Below are 12273 nucleotides of genomic sequence, written 5' to 3'. Positions count from 1 at the left end.
TAGAAAAAAATGTTTCAAGAAAGAAATGTGTGTCAAGAAAAAACAGTCGATGTTGAATAAAAGTCAGTGTTGAAAATACCACAACAGAAGTCCACAATGAATCCGCTGGGGTGCTCCTATAGGTGTTTATCCAAAGGTATTGGTGAATAAGCTAGTGTTTGTTCAATAATATCCAATAAAAAATGTCCAATAAAAAATAAAATAAAACAATGTTATTGGTGGTGCTACCAGCCTGGGTGGGCTGGTATGGTTTGGAAAGGTGCACAATAAGAAAAAGCTCAATACAAACGATTCCAAAAGAAATTAAAGTAAAGACAATTCCAATGGTAAAAACAAATCCAAAAAATAAAAATGGATCCAAAAATAAAAATAAAAATAAGGGACCAAAACCTGTGAAGAGAAAGAAAAAGCGCAATGTGTAGAAAAATCACAATATGTTCCTCCAATTAAAATAAGGCTTACCAGTGTTGTCTACGCGTTTCGGCCTTCTCTGGGCCTTTATCAAGACTGGTGTTTGCTACATACTGATGGCCTTTTATAGGGGTTGTTTGGTTACAACCGGAAGTGGTTTGGTTTAGCCATTTCCGGTTTGGCGAATTTTTATATAATCTGAATTGTTAATAAAATGAGTCTTAAGGTCTGTTTTCTTGTTGGAATTAATAAATAGGTGATGTTTTGTTGTTATCACTTTTTAGGGAGTCTCTGTTTATCGTCTATTTTGTTTCTATGTATCCTCCATATTTTTATGATGTCTCTTCCGGTAACGGATTTTCCTTACGGGCTTGTATAATATAAATTATTATGTTAGTTTTAATCAGTTGTCTTTGCTGTCTGTTATGCTGGCTCATCCATAATAAATAGCTGCATATTGAATGAGGTTATGTCAGTTATTTCATATATGTTTCTTTTCCGTTTTTACAGTGTTCTGATTGGTCGTGACGTCAGAGCTGTAATCATTAGGCTGAGCGTAAAGTAAATTACTGACGTCTAGTTCCGTGTGTCCCTAGAATAATCTTATAAAATAATTCAGTATATGTCAATCATAGTGTGAGTATGAGTATTGTACTTGGTGAATATTATACTGGATATGTCGCTAAAATGTCACAACGTCTTCTATCATCACTGTGTAATCAGTGTGGTATATTACTTGAAGGATTTATTTGTGATCAAAATGCTGGTGTGTAAATGGTGCACAGATTATCTCCGAAGAGAGTTGGAACCGAAGTATAATGCAGATTGTTAGTGATCCTGTAGTACTTTCAGTGTTGTGTACTGTGTGCAATTTCTGGACACTATTAGGGGTTGCTTATTGGTATTATTATCATTACATATGCGATAATGATACAATGCAATAATTTAATAAAGGATATAAATAATACATAGAATATCTCCAGAGAGAGTTGGAGTAAAAGAGGAATACTACAGATTATTAATAATTATTAATAATTCTGTAGTAGTTACAATATTACATACTGTGTATAATTTCTAAACACAGTTAAGGATTGTTTTAATATTATTCACTCTTATTGATATTTATGATTGTCCTTGCAATAATAGTACAGTGCATAATTTGATAAAAAATTGTATATGATCTTATAAAAATCATATTTGATAAACGAGAGGGGAATGTTTATTATTGGATTAATGAAGTATTCAGGTCATTAATATAGTATGTTAATGTCATAAAATGACATACTTGAAGTTAATTGCAAATTTGGGACTATAATAGAACAAAAATAAAATTAAAAGAAAAAATAAAAGATAAAAAATATATAGTATATATGCTTATAGATCAGTTGCTCTGTTGTATTTTATATGGCTTGGGATCTAGTTTAAAGTGCGGTATTTTAAACATGGTAAATATCAATTAATCACCTTTAAGGGGGTATATTTAAGGGATGAGTGTCCTATGTGTTTAATCTCAGAGATATGTTAAAATAGGTGGATGGTTTGATGCCTGCGTCTTGGCGTAATGGAATAATGGGTAAGTGTTTAAATATTGGCTTACCCATTATATAGATGAGTGTCCTATGTGTTTAATCTCGGAGACATAGGGATGGGTGACCTATGTGTTTAATCTCAGAGATATGTTAAAATAGATGGATTGTAGGTGCCTGCGTATTGGCGTAATGGAATAATAGGTAAGTGTTAAAATATTGGCTGGATATAAAGAATACAGATTTTCTCTTTATTTTTTAAGTTTTTTAAATTATTTCTAGCCTGTTTTCAGGGACTAAGGATAAAATGAGATAACTGGAAGGAGGCTTAATTTCTAATGCTTGGCCCATTGGCCTTCAATTAGTTGGAAATCTTTGTTAGATTGAGTTGGATATCGATTCTATAGGACTTGTAATTAGTTTGTCTCTTGTATCAGTACTGGAACTTAATAAAAAAGAGAGTGATGTAACTCTTTTATTAATTAATTCTAGATGGGGACCGGTGCCTTAGAGGAGGATGTATGGATGTAGAGATTATAGCAGGTTTTTTGTAGTTTCTTCTACTTTTTGGTCATATGGGCTTATCTGTTTCTTTCTGTGTGGGGAGAGTTATTTCTAAAATAGAAGATCCAGATTGAGGACAAATACCTAGAGAGGAGAGGATCATTAGTGAAGATATAAAAATGTTATGTCATATTGAATAAGTGGGAGAGGTCTTCCTTGTTATTTAGCCCTTTAGGGTGCAGACAGTCCAAGTTGAAGATCCACTTTGATTCGGCGGTCAGCAATTTCTTCGTATAATTGCCGCCCCTCCAGTCCTTTCGTACCTTCTGTATCCCCATGTATGTTAAATCCTTTATATTTCCCTTGTGTTTACTTGTAAAGTGTCTATATAAAGCGGTATCTATGTTTAGTTTTTCGATGAGTTGTATGTGTTCACGTATCCTTTCTTTCAGGGTCCTGGACGTCTGGCCCACATATTGTAGACCACACGAACACTGCAACATGTAGATCACTCCACTGTCTTGGCATCTAATCAACTCATTTACTTTATATTTTTCTTTCGTATTGAAGCTGTTAAATGTGGTGGATTTGATGCCGCTTTTACATGCTTTACAAGACACGCAGGGGAAGAAGCCTTTCACCTCTTTTCTGAATGTATCTTTGATACCCAGGTTTTTCTTTCTTTCTATACTGGGAGCGAGTCTGCTCTGTAGGTTCTTAGTTTTCCTGTAGACAAATTTGGGTCTTACTGGTAATTTTTCACCAATCAGGTCATCTTCTTTCAGAATTGACCAGTGTTTCTGAAATATTTTCTCGATGATGCTCTTATTTTCACTGTATTCAGTAATCATTAATATATTGAAAGAGTCATCTTCTGTTCGCAATGTTCTTTCTTTATATTTTTTTTCAACTTCACTTTTATTGAGGCTCAATACGTTAAGTGATACAGAAACAAGGCAAAACAAACAAAAAAGATAAAAGAAGAACATTAAATCATGGACATGGCAATAACATTCTTATTACAAATCACTTCTATCTATTATATCACAACAGCAAATAACTTAACGTACCACATTACATAAGTACTAACTCATATTGCCATGTAGCATTATTTGCATTTACTAAGTGAATCAAAATCATGGCATCAGCAATCTTGATACTGAGAAAAAATGACTTCACATACCATATTGTGTAAATAATAATTCATATTGCCATATTGCATTGATTATGTTTGTTAACACATATGACTTATATTAAGCCTCCCCTTTTTTTCCCTTTCCTCCCTGATTGTCCTCCCCCTCCCCCCTACCCCTTTGCCCAAAAAAAGAAGAGAAAAAAGAAAAAGAGAAAAAAAAAAAAAAAAAAAAAAAAGAAGGGGAAGGGGGAGAAGATAACTTGGATCGTATATTTAGTCCATACCCTTCTGACTCCAACCCCCACCCCCATCTCCTACCACAGATTGAGCAAGACCAATTCTGAATTCCTAAATGGAAAAATTATCATTTCAATTTCATTGGTTGGATAGCCTTTGATAAAGGCTGACCATTTCAAAAAGAATTTTTTATGTCTCCTTCATTGTCAATATTGGTATCCCTTTGCTCAATCATGCATTGTTTCTTCAAACCATTTTTTACCTCAGAAATTGAGGGAGTCCTTGAGCTCTTCCAATGTTTAAGAATCAGATATCTGACAGCTAAAATTGTGAGAATGATTAATTTTTCCTGAGGTTGTTGCCGTACTTTTAGTTGGACACAAAAAATAATCTGTGTCAGGGTAAATAACAGAGGAGCAGCCATCAGATTTTTGTTAAGCCAAAATTCTACTTTGTGCCAAAATTGGCGTATCTTTGGACATTTCCATAGCATATGGACCAGATCTGCTGCAACAAGGGAGCATTTTGGGCAGGCCCTAAATTCTGAATTATGTATTTTGAAACCTAGGGCTGGGGTAAAGTATGTTCTATGTAATATTTTAAGGTGTGCTTCCCTCCATGTGGCAGAGAGAGTGGCCCGAGAAACTCGGTCTATTGACCTCTGTACACTATTTGATTCTACCAATTCTGAGGGAATTAACCTGGACCATGTCGTTGCTATATGTTCCAATACAGAAATTCCTTTATTGGCATTAAGAAGTATATAACAAGGAGTTATCGACATGCGTCCGACTTTTATCAAAGTCAGCCAATTCTCCAATTTTCCCAGATTCCATGACCAATCCGTGTTCCTGGTAATCTTTAATCCATAATGTCTGAGTTGCAAGTATGCAAAGAATTCTTTGTGTGATAGTTTGAATTCATTTTTTAATTGTTCAAATGTTTTTACAACATTTGAATCATTTTCAAAGATTTGCTTAACTTTTACCAGTCCTTGTTGGGACCATCTATCAAATATGGCCATTTCCACGCCAGGCTGGAATCTTGGGTTTCCTTTTATTGGTAAGTATTGGGACACGCTGCAGTCCAATCTTAGGGTATTCCCTATTTTCCACCAGGCTTTAATCGGATTCGAGATACTCTTAAGCTTTTTAATTTCTGGGGGTAACAGTTTGGGTGCACAATGCACCAGACCGGTGAGAAGGTATGGGTGACAGATATTTGCTTCTAGTGAGATATTTGTAACATAATCTTTGAGAAAAATCCAGTCTGTCACTGTTCTTGCTAGAAAAGCCATGTTGTATTGCCTAATGTCTGGCAAGGCTAGACCCCCATATTCCCTTGCCGCGGTTAATTTTGTTAAAGAGATTCTTGCCTTTTTCCCCTGCCAAAGGAATTTCCCAACTGCCCTATTAAGCAACCTGATGTCTTTTCCATATAATATTAGTGGGGTGTTTTGTAGTATGTACAAGAATTTCGGGAGAAGAATCATTTTATATAGGGCTATTCTCCCAGATAATGAGATAGGTAAACTTTGCCAAGATTTCAGCCTCTCACAAATCAATGTTAATATAGGTGTTATATTAACTTTGTATAAGTCAGTGAAATTTACTGGTATGGTAATACCCAGATATTTAAATGATTCTGAGACCTCTTTAAATTGGCTATCTTTGATTGAATCCCTGTTTTTATTTAACCAGAATAATTCCAATTTGGAGGTGTTTACCATATACCCAGAGAAGGAGCCAAATTGTTGAATAATACTAAGCAATTTAGGTATATTAGACTTCGTATTTGAAATGTAAAGAAGGATATCATCCGCGTATAACGCGGCCTTTATTGTATGTTCACCCAATTTAATGCCCTCAATATTCTGTCGGATCTTTATAGCTAAAGACTCTATTGCAATATCAAAGAGGAGGGGGGACAGGGGACACCCCTGCCGTGTTCCCCTTTCAATAGAAATGTCTGAGGATAATGAATTGTTAACTATTAGTCTAGTAGATGGACATGTATACAAGTTGTGTATAAAGTTAACAAAATTATCCCTGAATCCAAATTTGGCTAGTGAGGTAAACAGATGACTGAAATAAACAGAGTCGAATGCCTTGGCCGCATCGATAGCTACTATTGCAAGATCCTTTTTGCCCTCTGCCCCTCTCTCTCTGGTTTGAAAAAATTCTATTAGCAGAAGAACCTCCCTAATTTTGGAGGCTGAGTTACGGCCATGGATAAACCCTGCTTGATCCTTGTGGATAATATGTGAAAAGCCGCCTTGAAGCCTACGCGCCAAAATTGAGGCAAGGATCTTATAGTCCGAGTTCAAGAGGGCTATCGGTCGATAAGATTCCTTATGACTAGGATCCTTGCTTCCCTTCGCGAGCAGAGTTGTAAAGGAGGCTGAAAAATCAGTTGGTATAGTATTGCCCTCAATAAAAAATTCATTGAATGTTTTACATAAATAGGGAGCTATATCTGAGGTCAGAATCTTGTACACCTCATTAGGAAGACCATCTGGGCCTGCTGCTTTATTCATTGGTGATTCGAAAATTAATTCACTAACCTCCTCATTGGAGATTGGACTATTAAGAATAGAGTTCATTTCTGCTGTAATTGAGGGGCAGTTTACCTGACCCCAGAATTGATCGGACTGGATTTTATCTGCGGTTTTTGCAGAGTACAGGTCTCTGTAATATTCTGTGAATACCTCTAAGATATCTTCTGTGTTTACCAATAGATTCCCTTTATGAAGGATTTTTTCAATCAAAGGAGGCTTATTATCGCCTTTGGCTAACTTAGCTAGTAATTTGCCCGATTTATTGCCAAACCGGTAAAGCTTGGCTTGAAACCTTAGTTCTTTCTGTGTTTCCACTAATAGTGCCATAGAATCTCTTTCACTCTTGGCTTTTATATATTTAGCCCAATGGAAAGGTGTATTGTGCAGCAGGTAACGATTATAAGCATTAGTCACAGATCTTGTGATCTCTTTCTCTCTCTTTTTCAATTTTTTTTATATCATGGCGGCGTAAGCCGTTATTTCACCTCTGAGGACTGCTTTAGCAGCTCCCCAGAATATTTCCGGGCGATCAGCAAATTTGGAATTAAATTGAAGGTATTCCCTAAATTTCCTGATCAAATGACTCTTAAATTTAGAGTCATTCACCAAGTAATATGGGAATCTAAATCTTGTAGAGGAGTTTATAAACCGATTTAGCTGTAATTCTAAAGAAATGGGAGAATGATCTGACAAAGTAACAGGAGTTATTCCTGCAATAGTATTCATTGTACATAGTCTATCATCAATTAAAAACAGGTCTATTCGAGATAGAGTTTTATGGGCCTTGGAAAGGCAGGTGTATTCTCTGACATCAGGATTTTGAATCCTCCAGATGTCCTTAACAGCTAAATTCTGGATTAAAGTTTTGAATATTTTTGCTTCAAGATTGTCTCTTTTTTGTTTCACTTGTTTATTAGTCTGTCGAAGCCTATCTAGAGGGGATCGTGGTGCCATGTTGAAATCACCACCCAATATCACATAACCTTCTGAATAAGTTAATATTTTGGATTGCAGCATGTCCCAAAACTCATAATCCAGTATGTTAGGTGCATAGATATTACATAAAGTAAACAGTTGATCTTGAATTTTAATTTTCATCATCACAAACCTCCCCTCAGGGTCCCTTTCAGAATGGATTAACTCATGTTCCAGTCTTTTTCCAATCAAAATGGCTACCCCTCTTTTTCTTCCAAAACTGGGAGAGGCAACAACCTCTTTAACCCAGGAGCCTTTCATTTTTTTGATTTCAACTATGTCTAAATGTGTTTCTTGCAGGAATGCAAGGTCTGCCTGCATTTTTCTCAGGTGGGAGACAATTGCTTTCCTTTTGATGGGGGTAGAGATACCACCTATGTTCCATGATATAAATTTAACTTTATCTAATCTTTTAGTCATCTGTTAACATAGATAAGATGATTGTGGCAGAAGACAGGAATGAGGGCAAGGGGAGGAGGGGAACAAAAAAAAAAAAAAAAAAAGGGGGGGGAGAAGGAAAAGGCCCCCCGCCCCCTCCCCCCATGAAGGAGAGGGGGAGGGAGGGAGCAGAAAGAAAGAGAAAGTTCTAGATATTTATTTAGAATTTTACAATGTCTCAATTCAATATTCAGCAGGGAATTTTCCCCTTTTAAGTTCTTAATTCGGTAATGGTCCTCTTCAGAGGACTGTTTTAATTTGAAAAAACCCATGTCAATTCTGTTGAAGGGCTATTAACCTAGTTATTGTCTATTTATTGCTGTCTATCTACTTACTATTTGAGTTGTAGGTTCTAGTTCAGAAAAAAAAGTTTCAGCTTCACGAGCATTTTCGAATTGGTATACCTTGTCCCTGACCATTATTCTAAGTTTATGTGGATATAATAGTGTCGCTTTGTATCCTCTTTGTATCATTTTTGTGCATATTGGTGCCAGTTCTTTCCTCTTTGAGGCTGTCTCGGCTGAGAAATCTTGAAACAGTAGAATTTTGGCACCATCTAAACTAATTGGTTGTTTCTTTTTAAATTGTTGAAGTATATTAGTTTTGTCAAGATAGTTCAGAAAGCGCACAATTACTGGTCTGGGCCTATTTATTTTGTCACCAATTAGAGGTGGACCTATTCTATGAGCCCTTTCTATTATTATGTGTGATGGAGGCATTTCTAAGAGTTGTACTAGGGTCTGAGTGACAAACAAGGAGAGATCTTCATATTTTTTGCCCTCAGGTATTCCTATTATCCTTATATTGTTCCTGCGTGATCTATTTTCAAGGTCCTCGATTTTTGAAATTAGTTTTTGAATTTTGGAGTTAGTTTCTTCTAGGTTGGAGCTATGTGAGGTGGTGAGATCCTCTAAATCAGAAACCCTCTGTTCTGCCTCCTGTAATCTACTTGAGAATTGCCTAATTTCCTGGGAAGGTTGTACTATGTCCTGTTTTATCTCAGATCTCAGAGTTTCAAATTTAGGAGTTAGTGCTTCTGATATGTTAGAAACCAAATTTTGAATATTTAAGGTCTCTGTAGCAGGATTGATAATAGGTATGGTAATATCTGCTACATTTTCTGAGACTCCTTTGGTTTTTTTATCCTTATATCTGCCTGCCATGTTTGGAGAAGTAGTTCTGGGGGTGGTGTTAAGAAATCTTTCCATAAGACAAGAAAGAACTGTGTGAGGGGAGTGAATGGCTGTGTAAGAGTGAACTTGTGGATTATGGACCCTAAATCAGAATGTGAGGCGTGAATGTGTTGGTGTAACTAAGTGTGATGTGGTGATGTGCAGAGTGAGTTATTGTGGAGTGTTAAAGTGAAGAAGGAGGGGAGAGAAGGGAGGGAAGAGTGGGGATCTGTGTGTGTGAGAAAAAGAAGGAGAAAAAAGAGGGGAAAAAAAAAAAAAGTGGGGGGAGAGGGGAGAAGTGATTTAAGGAGGGTGACCTCTGATTTATTAACCTGTAATACAGGGTGCAGAAAGGTGAGATGTGTAATTACCAACAGTGATTGTGTGCATGCAAATTGAAAAAACAAAAACTAAAACAGTGATCCACAAGGGATGTGAATTATTTAAGTGTTTTACTATGAACTTATTCTGCCAAGCAATGACAAGGTTAGATTAAGACAATCTGATTCTGCTTCCCTTATTCTAACTAATAGAGGTGAGGACTGCTTACGGTTCCACTTATCTATTGCAACCAGGCAAAATATTCCTAGTTTAATTTATAGTTAGTGGGGCAGTTTTATGGCCTAACTTCCTAATACCCTAGAGGGGGATTTTATTTGAAAAAGGGATTAGGTGTTTTATTTTAGCAAGTTTAATGTCTTACATTTACATGTAAACATTTATATGGTGAAGCAGGAGAATTGAATGACCGCTTGTTAGTGTTATTTCTATCCCCTTAGTTACAATTCTTATTTTTAAAGTGTCTTTTAAATTATGTATGATACTCAGCCTTAGAATTTGCTTTAGGCTTATAACCTGAACCTACATAATAGTCCACTGAAAAAGGGCCCAAAGAGGTACTCAATTACCTGCTACAACAGAGCAAAGTATTTTTATAGTCAGTAAATAATTTTGTTGAATATACTCTGTGGAATAGCTCCTTCACTGAGAATTAAACACTTCAATGTTTAAAAAATACAAAGCAAAAACAAATTAACTTAAGGTTAGTACCTTAAATTATAATACACAAGGTTAATTAGGAAGACGAAAAATTAATTGATGGCACAAAAAACAGCAAGCAACGCCAAGATGTGGGTTCCCTTTATCCTGCTGTCTCTCCATCACCTCCCTTTTCCCCCTACTCCTACCCTTCTCTTTTAAAGCGTTTGGGGAAGGTTTATGTTTTGTGAATTAAATTGCTTAATGCCATGAATTTATAACAAAAACATCAGCCAGATATATGTTTGCTAATTTACAATCATAGGAAAGCTTATACCTTTACACCTGCACTGGAGTGATGGTGTGCTCAGTATAGTAATTCCTCTAATGCCTATACCTTAAATTAGGTGTGACAATTTTTATATAACATCCAGACTGCAATAAAAAAAAAAAAAAGAATTCCTAACTTTAGGTTTAATCTTAGACCTAACCTATAGGGGATAAGTATCCAAATAGGAAAAGTTAATTTTTTAGTGCCCCTACAGGAAATTAAATACAACAATATTTTATATAGAAACAAAAACCAGTTAGTATGGCAATATGTTGAAACAGGAAAATATCTTAGGTCGCTATATGCAAGATTACCAGGTGGGAGAAAAAAGATCATTAGATACACATAGTAGACAGCAAAAACAAACAAATTTCGGATTCTCTGAGTCCTGTTTTGCCAGAGATTTGAGAAAAATTAAACTATATATGTTTAAGTTCATTTAAGCCATAAGTTTACAGCAAACAGTTCCTTGGGGAGAGAAACAGTTAAACGTTAGTTTGCTGGAGAAGGTAGCAAAAATATCCCTCCAATATTTCAGCTCTTTCCTTTTTTTTTTTTTTTTTTTCTCTCCTGTTTTCTTAGCCCAAGGTTTTATCAGGGAGCTTAGAGAGAGTTCATCCCCAGAATAACTTTCTTCATATACGTTTTTAAAGGGGAGGTAGAGAGAGTCAGTATATTTAAAAAAAGAAAAGATTATTATTAGCTGCTAAAGTTGAAACATGCAGCAGAGGCTTAATGTTGTGTTTTCTAGAGTTCACTGAGGGAGTGCATAAACAGGTCACTTTGAATATTGTATACTTTACCAACTCCTAGCCAGGAGTGTAGAATGGCTGTGCGGCTTTCTCAAAAAAAAAAACGGGCTTCCCCTACACGCAGCACCGGTGGGAGGGGAAGCACCGGATATACAAGAAGAAAGTTGGCGGAGTCCTGAGTCACGCCATTCGGTAGAGAAGAGCCCAATTCAGGCGTCAGAAGATCGCAGCTGTTCACATCAGATTGGGCGGCGCAGCAATGAGACGTGGCCCGGGTCCCTCACGCAACAACGGTGGGAGGGGAAGCCCGCGCCAATAGGGATCGGCGCCAAGATATCACTGCGCCCCTTCTTTTCCCTGCCGCTCAGGATGCTATGAATCAGGATATGTACCGGCTGTCATCCAGGTCTGTACCGTCCGGCTAGTCTGAAGTCTTCGCCCCAAGTCAGGTATAGGTGCAGTGGTTGGTGGGGTTAAAGGAGTAGTAGGCTAGTGTCTGATCCGAATGTCAGACTCACCCCCATTGTTCCATAGGGCCAGGTAAGACTGGAACTGGGATAACAACAGTCAGTTGGAATGGTCGTTATTTTAGACTGTCCCAGTTTTTTGTTTGAAAGTTCAAGTAGGATTCTGCCCTTAGAACTAGTAAGTCCGCTAGCAAACGCTAGTGCCTGGGAAGGAGAGTTCAGCAAAGTGCGGACACTGGTTAGCCGGGAGTTAACCTCTCTACACTCCTTGAAAGCTTGGTATAATAGTTTTGTTGAATGGTTATATGACCTTAGTATCTGAGCAAAAGATTCTGCAAGGGTTTTTATAAGTCCTTATGGGGACTGCTAAATACAGTTTAGTGCTTTGGTATGGCACTAATGCAGGTTCCGATAGCAATGGGTTTTTTTGCTACACAAGCCGCCCTAGGTCTGAGGGTTGAGGCGCAGATTTCCCGCCAGCAGGCTTGAAGGAAGGTAAATCAGAGCAGGTGTCTTGCATGACCATACACCTGAGCTCCTCCTCCGGAAGCCAGGGCATGCCAGAGAAAACAATTTTAAACAACTTTGCAATTCACTTCCTTTTCTTTATATTTTAAAAGATCATTTCTGTTGATGTTATTGACCTCTTCATTTTTCTGTTCCAATAGGCTCTCCTGATATCCTCTCTCTAGGAACTTTGCTTTAATGATGTTAGCTTATTGATTCCATTTTTCTTCTGTTGAACAGTTCTTTTTGATCCTTACCAGTTGTCCCTTCGGGATGTTCTCCT

The sequence above is a fragment of the Bombina bombina genome, chromosome 7 (assembly GCF_027579735.1).
Source record: "Bombina bombina isolate aBomBom1 chromosome 7, aBomBom1.pri, whole genome shotgun sequence".
NCBI lineage: Eukaryota > Metazoa > Chordata > Amphibia > Anura > Bombinatoridae > Bombina > Bombina bombina.
The sequence above is the reverse complement of the archived record's forward strand: the minus strand, read 5'-3'. Positions refer to the sequence as shown.